This window comes from Haliotis cracherodii, unplaced genomic scaffold (assembly GCF_022045235.1).
Source record: "Haliotis cracherodii isolate W230 unplaced genomic scaffold, xgHalCrac1.p SCAF_6, whole genome shotgun sequence".
Lineage (NCBI taxonomy): Eukaryota > Metazoa > Mollusca > Gastropoda > Lepetellida > Haliotidae > Haliotis > Haliotis cracherodii.
In genome coordinates this window covers 23,366,244-23,383,644 of record NW_027266319.1, presented here as the reverse complement: position 1 = coordinate 23,383,644, position 17,401 = coordinate 23,366,244, and positions in this window count along the sequence as shown.

Genomic DNA, 17,401 nt, shown 5'->3' with positions numbered 1-17,401 from the left:
TTACAACTCGCCCCTTTCCGTAACCTGCAAGAAGGCTCGTCCCCCTATCGATAAATGTTATGTGCGAAAACCAATCAGAATGCGCGTATGATTTTAAGTTCTTCGTCAAAGAATCCCTCAGAAATAATTTTTGATTTTACATATGTCTTGCATCTAAAAATATACCCAAGACACAGTTAAATGTGTTCAATCATACTGTATAATTCCGCACGTCCCAATGTGCTTTAAATTGCATTTGAAATATACATAATACATGGGGAAATAATATGTGAACCATTACACAACGACTAAATTGTTTGATAGGCATTACTTAGAAGTTGACGGATGACAAGATAGACACAATTTTATGGATAACAATTTCTTTAATACTGTGAAAAGCGACGTTTCGGTACAGATCCTTATACCGTTGTCAAGCAAGACTGAATGAGGGGCATAGTGCAGAATATATATAGTAGATGGAGGATTAACAGTAGAGGATTAACAGTAACAACAATACATACATGAGTGAGATAACATTGGTAGGGATGATGCTGTCACAATACGATGGACAGAAAACACATAGGTGGAAGCCAATAGGGGCATGAAGCCAATAAACAGGATAAGTGATTATTGTTTGATGAGTTCATAGTAGGCGGGTGGAATGAAATAGCCGGTCGCAAAACTGGCCAGAGTGGGGCACGAGTCGCTATTCTGCTTGTCCCGGAATAACACGAGTTGGTCACGAATGCTACATAGCGAGGAAATAAAATAAAGTAAACTTTCGAACAGTTTTATGTTCATAAAAAGACCTACAAACACAGATAATGACAAGTATGAAAACTGAGCTCAAGGAGGTGCGTAGGCTGTCATTTCTGATTTTGATACTTTCAAGGAAGGTCGAAAAATACGTTTTAAATGTCAATCCATTTCTAAAAGATGCGTTTGGGCGATGTAACCCAATCAGAAAACACTAGGAACAAACATTTGTAATGCAAGGAACTTTATCGAAGATTTCAGGCGAAATATGCAGAAAAATATAAAGAAAATCACCTGTGCATTGCTTTGGGAGAGTGTATAGAGTATATATATTACGAATATAGTATTCTATAAACACTTATCCATGCAGCAAGCACTCTAACCTTCTACTCCATAACAACAATAATATCAATACATCACATAAATGTCTAAAAAATGCAATCATCTATCAACACATTTGTCAAATGAAAAACCATTACGCCATCCACTTTATGCTTCTTATGTCGCCAAGGTTACCCTCCTCTGTGAATAAACACAAAGCTCTCCGTGCGGGCAAAGTTTCTACAAGGGTCTATTATGAACCAAGCTTCACTGGACGGTACCTCGAAGCCACGCACAGCTATCGCCATAACCCCACACGTGATCTAATGCAGCAAAACGTAAATATCTAAATACCAAAAGAATGCTATTTTTCACGCACACTGATTTGAAATCAATATAATCTTTATTGTTGTAGGGCTTGCCTGTCCGTTATGCTTCACCAGAGCCTTTCTTAATCCTATCAGAGGGATTGATTAGGTATCAATTGGCACTATTGAGGTTGACGGCCAAGGAAACGACGCAGATTTCGCGGATCAGGACAATTGGCAAAACAGCGAAGTACAACGAAAACACGAGAGGCGAATATGGACTTGGGGTGATATAAGTATAACGCATCAGTTGTCAGGAGGCTGACCCTTATATTAATCTGAACAGTGATGATATTCATATATATAATATTATATAGTGCAGCCTCCTTAGTTAGGAAGACCGCCTCCGTGGTCTAATGGTAGAGCGGAAGGTGCAGGGTTCGATCCACGGCCGCGTCATACCAAAAGACGTTAAAAGATTGTATACTTGTTGTTACCCTGTCTGGTGCTCGGCATTAGGGGCTAAAACAATGACTGGTCGGCTCAGAGTCAGTACACTGTGTCTGAGTGGGGTATTCATGTTAAACTGCGGCATGGTATCTCAGTGTGCTAGCACTATAAATCGGCATCAGTCATGACTAGTACAAGCAGGCACACACACACACACACACACACACACACACACGTGCATTCACGTCGCTATATAAGTGCAATAACCATTTCACCTTACCTTAGTTAGGAACCAGTTATACCTGAAACCCTTCTATCGGGTGTTTTTTGCTATCCGCCGACTTTCGCACTGTTGACCGCGATATATCACGATTTGTGAAATATCGTACTGGGTAAAAACTCGTATATGTGAATGAAATACAGTAGCACGAGCACATCACGAAGTAACTACGAGTATTGCACGAATTTTGTGCGATGCCAGTATGGATCATATAAATCTTGGCACGATATAGATTAGCTTCGTACGTGTTGCGTACGAGTTCGTTACGCGCTTACTACGACATTAACACGATCAGTACGAGTTTATCACGATGTCAGCACGACTAAACCGCAACAGGAGTTTTGGGCCGATTTTGAGGCACGTTTTATTGGTTTTCGCAGTCTAAACAACACAGTGCTTATCGCAGCTAAATGGCACACCGGAATCTGACTGTTGATTTCCAGTACAGAAATCAGTCACACAGACAACATTCACAAAAGACTGGCAGATTTGGTCGCTCGGGGGCTTCATTGGTCTCCTAGAGGTCCCCAAGCGGTGTTATTTTAATCGCAGATTGGTTTCCACTGTGCGGAGATCGGTTTCGTCTACACAAAATTGAATTGTTGAATCTTTGCAACCTTGTGGCGACATATCGGTGATTGATCAGTGATGATACGGTGGTCAACCGGCGCTTCATCGGTGCCAACTTGCAAAGAAACGATTTGATTCAAAAGCACCCTTTTTATAAATTATGCATTATGTTTTGGTCGGTGATCGATCGACAACTTTTCACCGACCAGTCTCCGTTCAGTTGAAACAAGTCACCGAAGATTCGCTGACTCGTCACCGATCGGTCTCAACCAGTTGCAAACACTTCGCAGTATCTGCGGTGAACAGTTTCCGATCAATCACTGACAAAACCTATCGCAAAACCTATCGCTGATTGATCGGCGATCATACCCTAATTCCCAAATATGGGCAGAAGTAGTTGCACCGGTCTCAACGATCGCGAGTCGATTGCAAACTTTTAAGGAAATCAGCTGTCAAGAGTCTCCATCGCGGTGGCATTGTATGTGTAAGTGTAGCTTTAGAGACACACTCCAGAATGCCCATATCAAGGGAAAAGTCCGGGCAGACCGATCTGATGATCCTCTTGTTCATCCGAAGCCTGTCAAGATGAAAACAAGGTATTCCAGAGTTTTCTTAAACGAGCCAAGGATGTGGGACATAATTTCAAAATCAATGTTGATTTTGTTGATGTTTCTGTACTAATGGACGGTGCAGAAATGAGTTTAAACCAAGCGAAGTGCAATATCAAATTGGCCCAGACTCAGGGAGAGGCTATCTAAACGACCACTGCATCGTGTTTCTGTGAAGTGTGTTGAGTGGATCAGCAACCCCGTGGAGTCCTTTGCTTGGAATAGGTCGACTCGCCTGAAAAGTGAAACAGAAGGCTTTCTGTTTGCTGCTTAGGACCAGTCACTTCACACTCGAAACCGCCAATGCGTGATTTTTGCATCAAAATGCAAAACTAATATGAAATGTAGATTATGCAATGAATTTAATGAGACTGTCCAACACATTGTCGGTGGATGCCCAACTTTGGCACAAACACAGTATCTTAAGCCACATGATGGAGTGGCTCGACCCTTCTTCGCCAATCTTGTGGTTTTGCCACAGGGGTCCATCCATGGTACTGCCCAGAATATGTTGAGGGCGTCATGGAAAATAACAAATACAAAATTCTTTGGAATAGGCCCGTATACAGCCTCAGACGTATCCATGCCAACAAACCTGATCTTCATCGTTTTGATAAATTCATTGACACTAATGTGATGGACAAGATTCATGGCAAATATGCTGACCTCACTTTCGAACTGTCACGCTTGCGTCCCAAGTACCAAGTTGTCGGACTCCAAGTGATTCTCGATGCCTTAGGTTTGGTACCTCCCAATCTGTTAAATGACATTAGAAAAGCGTTTTCCCAGAATTTAATATCAGTTTGCAGTATGTTTCAGTTTTTCGGTGTTTTAATACTATCAGTATGCCACCTCTAAGGAAGGCTGGAAGTATGCTGGGGACAAGACAGCGTCTGAGGAGGACTTCCATGAAGAAGGAGAGGGGAGAGAGAGGTCATCGCCACCCACACATAACCACGTCCAGGCCAAGGACAAAACAGTCTACTCTTAGTGGCTCTTTAGACGACATGCGTAATGCATGTGTGTGCCAGTGTCAATATCCTTTGACAGAATTTTGGAAACTTGAAACTTTTTCACTGTTATTTGACTCTAGGAGGAGGAAGAATGGCTGTTCTTAGCAGGTTTGGTCAGCAGATCACAAATAAGTGATAACAGGACAGATAATAGACAACAATGATAACAGGACAGATGTGTCCTAAGAAACAACATTCACATCACCTCCTTTTCTAAATTATCAAATCGGAATGTGAGAGAAACAGTAAGGGTGCACGTTTGTTTGTTCTTTAACGCCGCATTCTGAGAAGGCGATCTGAAAATAATTGAGACCAGACAATCCAGGAAATGACATCATGAGCGTTGATCCACACAAATGGGAGACTATCATCCCAGCCTGACCAACCGATCTATTAAGTAGACTCGTACAAGCATAGATTGCCGGGTCCTATATTGATACCCGGATCCCAACGGCCTAAGCAGAATTGACAGCTGTGGTGTATATATCTATATTTTATCACACACACGTCAATGTATCTGTATTGTATAACACATGGATATTTATACTCTATTTGGGAAAAGGGGCGTTTTTACTATCCATGTATGGAATCAATGAAACGTCAGGAACTTTCTCTATGGTAACATAAGTCTTCAATCACAAACAATACCAATATTAGGGAAAATCGAACCCCTGTAATTTGCAATTCTTAACCTACAATACATAACACGTTTCTTATCAGGACAATTCAATGCCGAGCACGGCTTCAGTACATGAGTGTATGGTCCACTAACGGTACAACAATTCGGAAATTGGTTTGGTAATAAGAAAAGGTTCTGATGTGTGACAGTAATTAACACGCAGCGCGTGGCGATCTGGCAACAATGAGAAAGAATCGAGTTAATAAAATACTTCTGATCAGACCCCAGAGGCTAATAATCATCTGATCGATATTGTTGTATAGACTTTGTTCATTTCAATCGCAACATGTTGGTATGTTAAAAATAAAAATAAAAACATTTAAAATAATATTTGTTTATTTGAAGCAAACCATAATTAAACTACATCAGAGATGTGAAATATTTACAATTATTCCAATTTCAATTTACACTAAGGTTCTGAGGATGTTTATATTCCTCGTATAATATAAACCAACCTTCGTTGTCTGTTAAGACGGTTTATAGATGTTTCCATGGATGGAAACAGGATGCATGGATGAAGAAAACTAAGTATTAAAGTAAACATGTTTGTGTTTTCTTTTTGCGAGTGTTGTACTAAGGGGATGTACTAAGAAATCAATGTTGCATTAGGAAAAGAACAAACCTTGTTGTAAAAAGTGGTTTGCGCAAATTTGAGCATGGAAAGTTTAACTGTTATAAACGTAAAAGGGTTATACCTCTGTGTGCGTTTTGTTAACAAGATGGAGTTGCTCGGTCCTTTTATTTCGCCGGACCATCCATGATACGACCCATAATATGCTGAGGGGGTCATGGAAAATGATAAATACAAAATTCTTTGGAATAGGACCGTATACAACCCCAGACCTATCCAGTCCAAGAAACCTAATCTTGTCCTTTTTAATAAATCCAATGAAATCATTGATATCATTGAACTTTTTGTCCCTTTTGACACTAATGTGATGGACAGCGTTCATCATCATCATCAGCATCAGCAGCAGCAGCAGCAGCAGCATTATGCATCTCCGAGTAATAACACAGATGTATAATGAGTGAATGTTATTTTACCCTCCAGCCTGCAGTCTTCCAGCCATATCACGGCGGCCAGTCGATACTCGAGTCTGGGCAAAGTAACGAGATATGATGAGACAAATTCATGACACCTGATCCTCATTTAGTCAGCGTGTAGCAGTGTCATTGGTTACCGAGGATTTAATCTGCCCCGGATTCCCCATGGAATTATGTGTGCATAAAAATATTTCCAAATATTGATTTCCAAACAATAGAGATTGCCGCTGGTCGTGCGACGCAAACTAACATTAAGAACATATGATTATATTAGCAATACAGCTTCACAAGCTGATGATCTAACTTTGTACAAAAAACAGTAATTGCCACGACGTAACTGGAGAGATGTTTATTGACGCGTATTGGGAATAAACATAAAAGTAACACCTCAATTGTTCTCCCTTTCAAACTGCTTAACATTTCATATAGGAATGAAAATAAACAGTAATTTGTGTACAGAAAATAAACATTGTTAAAAAATCATTTGAACATTTGTCAACAAAATATATTTAAAAACCCATCCTTTTCTTGTCTGTCATATGCTTCCAAAAAACAGAATATGGTTGAAAGGAACATGGCCACAGAAATTTTGCCTTTCATTATATGTCGCTATATTGCTGAAATAATGCCGATGCGGCGTTAAATTATAACACACTCACTCTCCTTTCTATATGTTAAAAAACAACTTTATCGCAAAGACCAACATGTATCACTTTATTAAATTAAACATGCGATCTGAAACAGTATACAGTGCGTGCGTGCGTACAGGCCTCTGCACGTGTCCTTATATTTTGATAGGACTCTACATCTTGTTTTGTAGTGAGATACAAGTATGAATATCACAAAATATCGACGTTATGAGTAATGGTACCCAATGTCCGCAGCCCAAACAAAGCTAAGCAGCAATCAGCGTCACCGTACTACTTACAAAGAAGTCGCTGGAAGTGATCGCCAAGGTAACCGCTGAGCAAGCAACGGACAACGTGTCTCCTTCAGTGTTTCCTCAGAACAGCTTATGTGTATAATGTCAAAGGAATTACGCTATTTCTGGCGGAAGCCTCACTCCTTGGGAACTGGTTGTCAACTATCGTATGTGACAAAGATCGTGGGAGTCTAACAGCCGTGAACGCTTACATAACCTAATGCTTATACGTCGCTTGTACGTCAGGATGCTTAAAAATATATTTAACATATTGTTCCGATTTTGTTTGCCAGCAGGAAGTCTTTTATCTTTGAAGTCTCACACAAGAAAGGAGATTTCTTCTACATCTGAATGGACACTTACAATTACAACAATGTGTGTGATAGTCCATTGTCAGGGACGGTATAAGCACGCTTCAAGTGCCTGTTTGATAATGGATTATGGAGTGTGTGTATATATATATATATATATATATATATATATATATATATATATATATATATATATAGTGTGTGTGTGTGTGTGTGTGGGGGGGGGGGGGGGGGGGTGTGGCTGCTTGTACTAGTCCGGACTAATATCGGTTTTGTTGTGCTAGTCCACTGAGTGAGGTACCATGTCTTAGTTTAGCACGGATACCCCACTCAGATACAGTAATCACATGAATGCCGAGCGCCAGGCAGGGTAACAATACATATAATCTTTTAACGTCTTTAATTTCTGTTTGACCATTTAAAATCTAAAGGGGGTTCTTATTCATGGTACACACAACACTGATTCATTATTTTCTGTTGATGGTTTGTGTGTTTGTTGTTTAACGTCGCATATGCCAGCCATATGGTGGCGGCCTTTAAATAATCAAGTCTGGATATGATGGCATGCATCAACCACGTCAGCGAGCATGACCACCCGATCCCTTTCGTCGCCTCTTAAGGCAAGCATGGTCGCCTTTTACGGCAAGCATAGGTTGCTGAAGATGTATTCTACCCCTGATCTTCACGGGTCCAGTGATTTAGTGACATGTCATAGTTGTTATCATACTTAGCGGTTTATGGAATTTGCAACAAATATAATAATGTGTGGTTCTTAGATTCATGAAGATAAAAAAATAAACCCAGCGTATGATAAAAAATGTATACTTCCTAATCTAATTTACACCGAAACATATTATCTCATCAACGCTTCTATTGATATTACGTCCCATTAACGTCGCATATGCGAGCCATATGATGGCAGTCTGTAAATAATTAAATCTGGATATGATTAAATCGATCGGGTAGCCTAGTGGTTAAAGCGTTCGCTCGTCACGCTGAAGACCCGGGTTCGATTCCCGACATGGGTACAATGTGTGAAGCTCATTTCTGGTGTTCCCCGCCGTGATATTGCTGGAATCTTGCTAAAGCGGCGTAAAACCATACTCACTCACACACTCAGTCAATTCTTATAGGTGCAACCGCGGGGCACTTTGGGCAATGTACACTTATGATGTCACGTGACTCGCGACTTCATTCCGTGTTGTTGGGATTAGTCAGTTTCAATACGTGCACGATGTACGTTATCGTTTTGAAAGACAAAGCATGGACCAGCTTGGGTGCAAACGGCACAACTATTGGTGCCAGTATGTTGTTTCGGTAATACCCTTGCGTGGACACTTTGCGGAGACGTTCTGGCAGTTATACTGATCCCTTCCCACATCATTAGACACACACCATAATATGTCATGTTTCCTTACGTTAACGTCCGCGTGACGTTCATTACGATGCCTCCACGAAGGCACGTACACGCCTTTATAGAAAGTCCACAGTGAATCTAGACTCATCTGAAAACATCACACGAGACCACAGGCGATTCCTCCAGTTTCTACCTTCTCAACACCATCGGCGTTGGCTAGAATATGTCGACGTGTTAACGGTGGTACAACACGATTTCTAATCGTCTGTCAGGAACTTGAACTCCAGTGGCTTGGCGCAAGTGAAAATGGTGTTTTTGCGTGTTCGAGTTTGATTCCTTAAAGCCTGGTTTCTGATTAATCTAGCCTGTATTTTTGTTGCTGACCTAGGGAGCCATGTGCGGGGCCAATCATTAAACATTTTGTGTCTTCAGAGACCTCTTCCAAAGTCTGCAAATAACAGCCTCAGACACATCGAACATCTTGGCTACCTAGTTGAAGCATGCCAATAGCCTTGAGGCGTTCATCACGACGATGTATTCCAAAGCTGATCACTAATACTACATAATGCAAAAGTAGAGAGCTTAAGTGTTACTGTCGATAATTACAATCAATTATACTAATGGCTCAAAAGGAATTAGGTGACCTTTCACTTAATGCCAAAATCAAGAATGATCCCTACCTACGTGCACAGAGAAAATGCATGGTCCACATGCAATGATGCGAGTGTTTGGGGGCGTTAAATTTTTGTTCAGAAACCGTTTTATCTCCGACACTCATTTTTCAAAGCTGATCGATTTTCCGACGACCGATCATACTATTTATATTTCAAGATCCCCTACATATTTTGGAGAATATAGTTTGGTAAATGTACTATACCACGTGCCACCAAACAGCTTATTCTTGGAAATCAAAAGTCCCCATGCTCCCAAAGCAGAACTGACAACGGCATTCTCCCACACGGTTATTATCTAAATGTTTTGTTAAGAACAAATCTGAATAGCTGTAAAGCTTAGCAAATTCAAGTTCGGTAATTCCACTCATGTTCAATGAGCGTGATGATTAACTGTCTAAATAATTAAATAATCAGTATGTGAAGTTATTATATTTTACGTAAATACTATTTATTCATTACCTTTGTCTGCACGGTTTTTGCGTTTATACCACCGTAAAAGTCAATTCTTACAATTGGGGAGAGGAGCAATTACCTTCACAAATTACAACAATGTGGGAATTCAAGCGATGACATAGGATTGACGAGCGAACGTTCCAACAGCAACAGCATTTTGAGAATTATAGTCGTTGGAGTGAGTGAGTGAGTCAATATTTAACGTTACATCGGCAATATTTCAGCCATATCGTGACAAGAACATTAATAATACTTCAATATAGAGGGGCAGTCGGGTAGCCTAGCGGTTAAAGCGTTCGCTCGTTACGCCGAGGACTCGGGTTCGATTCCCGACATGGGTACAATGTGTGTGTCCCCTCTGGTGATATTGTTGGAATATTGTTAAAAGCGTCGTAAAACCATACTCACTCACTCACTCACTTAAATGTAGACGAATAAAACCATGTACATGTATATTTACTAGACTATCACCGTTTAAAAGTAAAACTTGTTGAGAACCGTTAAAAGATTCATGATTCAACAATACATTATAAAAAAACGGGCCTCACATCGCCAGCAAGTTAGGCCACCATACTTGGGACCGAGGGGACCCAAGATACCTTTTGCTACCTGCACGGTTCCCCAGCATAGTCGTTGGAAGGGATAGCAGATTCTATAAAACCTTTTGTGTAGTGGGGTAGAAACGCATGACGTTGTCAATGGTTTTGCGTCTCTACTGACGTAGGTACTGTGATGTGATGAGATCGTAAGAATTTCTTCTTGTATCGCATGTGATGGTACCAAAATAGATAAACATGCAGCAAATTCCTCGCGAGTGAGTGGGTGCTACATCTAAATGTTGGTTTCAAGTCTAAAGCGACGCAGCTCGTAGACATTACCTACTTCGTGAAATTCCTCAGCGGGAAAGGAACTGCGAACTACCGACCACATTTGGGACAAATCTTGGATTCGAACCCACGTTCCACGATTGACGTCAAAGGGGCATAACTCTGTTCAACATACTATTTAATAATAAAAACGAAATAAATGTCTTGCGAATAGAACTATGATAATTTCAACTATCTACCAATAGATATCCATTCGTCTGTGTACAATACAAACCGCATCACCTGTCCCGAAACGGTGTTTGCAGAACGCTCTAATATGTAAAGGGGCGGTCGGGTAGCCCGGTGGTTTAAGCGCTCGCTCGTCACGCCGAAGACCCGGGTTCGATTTCCGACATGGATACAATGTGTGAAGCCAATTTCTGGTGTCCCTCGCCGTGATATTGCTGGAATATTGATAAAAGCGGCATAAAACCATACTCACTCTAGAATGTAAAACATTAAGTGATCGATTTTGCAAGATGAAAACAACCATCGTGATTCAACTATGCTGATTTTTGTAACAACCCAGAAAAAAACATTTATGTGAAGTGTATGATAATATCAGACGCCACACCTGAATAATACATCCAGAATGCTGTCTCCATGGCAACCGGGTAACTTAATCAATGCCACTTACTAATGCAGGTATATTTTAGCTCAGGCTACTCTTTATCTACCTCTGCCTACGGAGGCCCCCGATATTCAATACCTCAGACGTATGACCACAATGGAGATGAAAACATGCGATCGACAACATAAGACATTTAACCCAGATTTAAAGGCCGATTGATCTCTCGTTATATTGATTTTGAGCACAACAAACTATTCAGATAACAGTGTTACTGAAGTAAATTGATTGTTGGGTTAAACGGATGTAAAACTCAAAATCAATTCAAAGTGTGGTTGGTATCTTGCGGCTTGTCAGTGAAAACGATTTATATCCGACATGTTGAATTCGTTTCCTTTGATAAAACTATTTTTCCATGCAAGGATCTGGGTAAAAGGTAACCGCGACTAATGTTCAGATCAATTCTGTGTATGTGTCGAGTGAAGTGAAATCTGTTCAATATGTCTGATCATGCGTGATATAACTGTTCAGATCATGACACGCTTATTGACACAATACAACAGTAGTGTCAGCTTCATGTTGGAGGAAAGCCCGAAGTGATGCAGGCCTCAGGCGTTTACCACTTCGGGGAAACCCACGAGCACGGTGCTGACAAACCTAGACTGACTGAGTATGGTTTTACGCCGCTTTTAGCAATATTCCAGCAATATCATGGCGGGGGACACCAGAAATAGGCTTCACACATTGTACCCATGTCGGGAATCGAACCCGGGTCTTCAGCGTGACGAGCGAACGCTTTAACCACTAGACTACCCGACTGCCCCGACAAACCTAGAAACATAATCGGGGCGAACCTGGATTCGAACCCACAATCATACGTTTCTGGCGTGCCCAAGGGACGCGACTCTGCACAACGAATCGCGGCGCCTTAGACGACTGGGCCACCCATGCGCCCTGTGGTTAAAGGGACAAGAGTCAGGCTATGTGTGAATAATAATATAATGGATAATAAATAATTTAAATAATGGTACAATATCAATATCTATATTTTACCTATGTATAGTGAGTGAGTGAGATAGGTTTATCGCAGCTTTGAACAGTATTCTAGCCATATCAAGGCGTATCAAAGGGTTGATGACTTTTAAAAATGTTAACCAGATTGCTATGCTTTCAATAATTATATCAATATTTAAATTAAATTTATGTTGACCGTGGGTGAGTGAATGAGTGAGTGAGTGAGCTTGGTTGAACACTTTCGGTTATGTATAATATTGGTGATGTCAAATCATGTCAGTTTAACGGCGGAGGAAAAGGCAAAGTGCTGAAAACCCCATACTAGACGTGTACACCTTTGGTGGAACCCTCGAGCAAGGGTGTGGTGCTGACAAATCAAGAATCACAACTGAAGCGAATTTTGAAATCGAACCCATCGGAAACGGCTCACGACTGTGGGAGGCAAATCTATAGCGAATATCGGCGTCTTAGACGACTTGGCCACCTTAGCCCAGAAACCATTTACATGCACGGTATAGATACCAACATATAACATCGACACTACATCGTGATGTCAGGGCTGCAGGAGACCGAAAACACTTACAGTTAATCTAAAGGTCACAACGGCAGGGTCACGAATGGACAACCAATGAACGAGCTTCAAATGCAAAGTAGTAACAGCATGTCCCGCATCTTCCAAGTTTAAAATTATAAATAAATAAGAATAGATTTCTGTGAAAATGATAGCGTTAGTTCTAACAACCCTAACACTTTAACAACGTTTCCTGCAGAAATAATGAAAAGATTGGCACTGGAAAACTTCAACAACCCGCCTGTAATGGTTTCAAGGAAAACGTGTCACCCTGTCCAAAAGATAAAACTCTCTACTATATCAATTTTCTATGATCATTTTCAAACTTGATTAACATATTTATCCCTAGATGGTGCGTACAAAACATTAGCCTTGTATCATTAATGACTTCCGAAAAAGTGCCGTTCTAATAACGTCCGATAACGATTGTAATTTTTAAGTGACTGTATGTTTTCTTTGCTCGCAGTTCAGGTCACTACGCTAGCTATGCTTTGAGTTGAAATGAGAAGAATTTCAAACACTGCGAAATTCAAAGGTATCAACACAAATATGTGTCCCGGTGGAAATTAGCCTCCGGTCAACAAATACCTCCGACCATCATCAACCACATCACGACGACTACAACTATAGCCCCTCAAATTTCAACAACATCCACATCACGACGACCACAACTATACAAACTCAAACGTCAACAACAACCACATCACGACGACCACAACTATACCAACTCAAACGTCAACAACAACCACATCACGATGACCACAACTATACCAACTCAAACATCAACAACAACCACCGATCAACAGCAACTACAAAACGAGGACCAAAACTATACCAACTCAAACGACAACAACAACCACATCACGACGACCACAACTATATCAACTCAAACATCAACAACAACCACCGATCAACAGCAACTACAAAACGACGACCAACACTATACCAACTCAAACGACGACAACAACCACATCACGACGACCACAAATATACCAACTCAAATGTTAACCATAACCACAAGGTGAACCGTCGTCATGGTACCACAAGACAGGGGGTACGATTAGCCCTTGATCAGCTGTTCCTTCAACCCTACAGTAGTAGGTCCACCCCGCTAGCAGATGCCCTTCAGCGTTGAAGGTCAAATGGAATGAAATCGAGTTAAACGTCGCGTTAATTATTCATTTCATTTCTATAGCGACATGTATGCACACTATTCTGACTCCAAGCCGACCAGTCTTGTTTATAGCCTAAATCCTCTAGCCCGAGCAGAGAAACAACACGTATTATCTTTCAACGTCTTTTGATATGACGCGGGATCGAACCACCGACCTTCATCTCCATACACAAGGGCACGGAGGCGGTTCCGAACCGCGTTGGAACAGGGGTCGGAATTGAAGTTAATACGTGTCGTCTTGCCTTAATGTAAGGTATTGATTATGCAGCACGGGATATTTATGTTACAGTAGATGAAACTTTTAATGTCGTTGTGACTGTAAACACGTGAAAGACGTGGTCGATATATGCTTAAACGTTCCGTTTAGTCGCCTGGGGATTCCACAAATATTTTGACCTGCTTGCACCTTTCGGGTTCCGACGCGTATTGCGATGTATTAGAGAACTACTTCAGCCTAGAATGATTAATTCATAACAGGATACTCAAAATCGTGAGAATGAGACCTCTTCGTGATATAATTCTTCCCTGTTCTTCCTTCAACCATTACAAACATTAATCCAAATTGCAATCTCAACAACAATTCCAAACAATGCATAAGCACACACACACGCACAAGCAAAGGTTCACGTACAACCACAAGAACACGAAGATGAAAACGCATACACACACTCACACACACACTTACTCTCACACGCACACGCACAATCACACGCACACGCAAAGGTTCACGCACAAGCACAAGCACACGAAGATGAAAACGCATACACACACTCACACACACACTTACTCTCACACACACACGCACACGCACAATCACACTCACACGCAAAAGTTCATGTACAAGCACAAGAACACGAAGATGAAAACGCATACACACACTCACACACACACTTACTCTAACACGCACACGCACAATCACACGCACACGCAAAGGTTCACGCACAAGCACAAGAACACGAAGATGAAAACGGCATACACACACTTACTCTCACACGCACACGCACAATCACACGCACACGCAAAGGTTCACGTGCAAGCACAAGAACACGAATATGAAAACGCATACACACACTCACACACACACACTTACTCTCACACTCACACGTAGACGCAGGTCCACTGGGAAAGACGATAACACTTTCACCCATTAAGGTATTGTTCCAGTCATTGTTGATTCCACGGAAACATAAAACCAGGAAACAGGACATTTCGGGGTACTTTGACACGCCCAATTAAAGTTATTGACATTGTCCTCAATCAGGCAGTAATCACGGAAACTGTTCGGTATGCACGAAGAGGGGTCGATAAGATACGGCTCTCCCTCGATACCCAGCCACAGACTTGGCTAAGCATTATGAGCAATTAAATGTTTGTTTTATTAATGTCCGAGAAGCTAAGCACCATTAACCACAGGCGCATGTAAACAAGTTAACTTCACGCCACAAAGTCAAGTAGGTTCGCACGACCGTAGTGGTGGTTCTCGGTGATAGTAGGAGGTGGGGTGAAATTGGGTTTCACGTCGCGTCCAAGATTATTGCTCTTATACTTGTGTGTGTGGCTGCGTGTATTAGTCCGGATTCCGATGCCGATTTATAGTGCTAGCTCACTGAGATACTATGCCGCAGTTTAAGATGAATACCCCACTCAGACAAAGTATACTGACTCTGAGATACCATGCCGTAGTTTAACATGAATACCCAACTCAGACAAAGTAGACTGACTCAGAGCCGACGAGTCCTTGTTTTAGCCCCTTTATGCCGAGCGTCGGACAGGGTAACAACAAGTTCCATCTTTTAACGTCTTTTGGTATGACGCGGCCTGGGATCGAACCCCGGACCTTCCGCTCTGCGGGCGGACGCTCTAACACTAGACCACGGAGGCGGTCGGGGATGGTAGGAAGGTTAGAGGACCTTGCAACGTTGATTATGATCATTCTCATATTCCTTTACGCAAGGGGTCGGTGTGCGAGTCTTGGTATGAAGTAACAACAGTCACGTCGATGGCTTCCGGTATCTACATGTTGACTATAAACAAGATCTTATATACAAGAAGCTCTATGTGCCAGGACTGCACATTATGGTAGTGATTGTTGTGTTGGTGCTCATTGCCTAATCCCAAGATAGTCTAAGGGTGAGAACTCTCAGTTTGGATCAAGGGTTTATACAGCCAACGTCACCTGACAGTGATGAAAATATAAACAATAGTCAGGTTGGCTGACAACAAAATGGTAATGAAAATAAACAACGGGGATTAACTTAAAAGTTAAAGAAATTATGCAATTCTGCACATACATGTATACGTGCCTTGGCTACATCGTTATCAGCCTCTGAAATTCACAATTACAAACTCGAATCATCCCTCGTGTGACACAGCTTGGTACAGAGACTGTATTATTATTATGCATCGATAGAGGTCAGACACTGACAGAATAATTTATGGTTCCTCACTTGTATCTTTTATGTTGTACTTTTAGTTTTCACATTTCAAGTTGCTATAGTTTCAGCATGGTCAGGATTATTTTTGAATTTGAGAAGTCTAGATAACAGACTTTATAACAATGATCTATATCTGAATATTGCTGAGCATTTCGTATTCAGGTACCATCGATGTAAACTGAAGGACAAAAGAAACTATACGTCTATGTTGATATTATCATATGTTCGATTTAAAAAATTAAAATATCTTAATTTATAATTAGCGATATTATATCGCTATATTATATCTTGGCGCTTAGTCAGCACTCAAAGAGTGAGTGAGTGAGTATGGTTTTACGCCGCTTTTAGCAATATTCCAGCAATATCACGGAGGGGGTCAAAAGAAATGGGCTTCACACATTGTACCCATGTCGGGATTCGAACCTTGGTTTTCAGCGTGACGAGCGAACGCTTTAACCACTAGGCTACCCGACCGCCCCTCAGCACTCAAAGAATCCTTCTAACATATATGTATATAAAATTATTTAAACTTTTTAAAAGTTAAAATATTCTCATAATACACAACTGCTGATGGGTATCGTAGACATCTTATCTTTCAAATTTATTAAATTTCCTTTTTCGGCACAAATTTACATTTGAAAATGGTATGGGTCATGTTGTTGTAAATTCATTTCTTTCTCCAGTCTTCATCCCTCATGTAGAAAATGAGTATTTTGTTATGCTTATTTGTAAAACTCCATATTCATTTCAGAAACATATATGTTTCAAAGAAGTTAAGATATTATCTAAACATCAACTTGCTTTCTTTTCTTATGTCTATCTCAAATGTTACATTACTACATTATTTGCATCGTGCATCCATCATGGCACGAGCGTGTGCGCGTGTGCATCTTTGTGCGTGACCGTGTGTGTGTGTGTGTGTGTGTGTGTGTGTGTGTGTGTGTGTGTGTGTGTGTGTGTGTCTGTGTGTCTGTGTCTGTGTGTCTGTGTGTGTCTGTGTGTGTGTTTCTATGTGTGTGTGTGGCTGCTTGTACTAGTCTAGACTAAT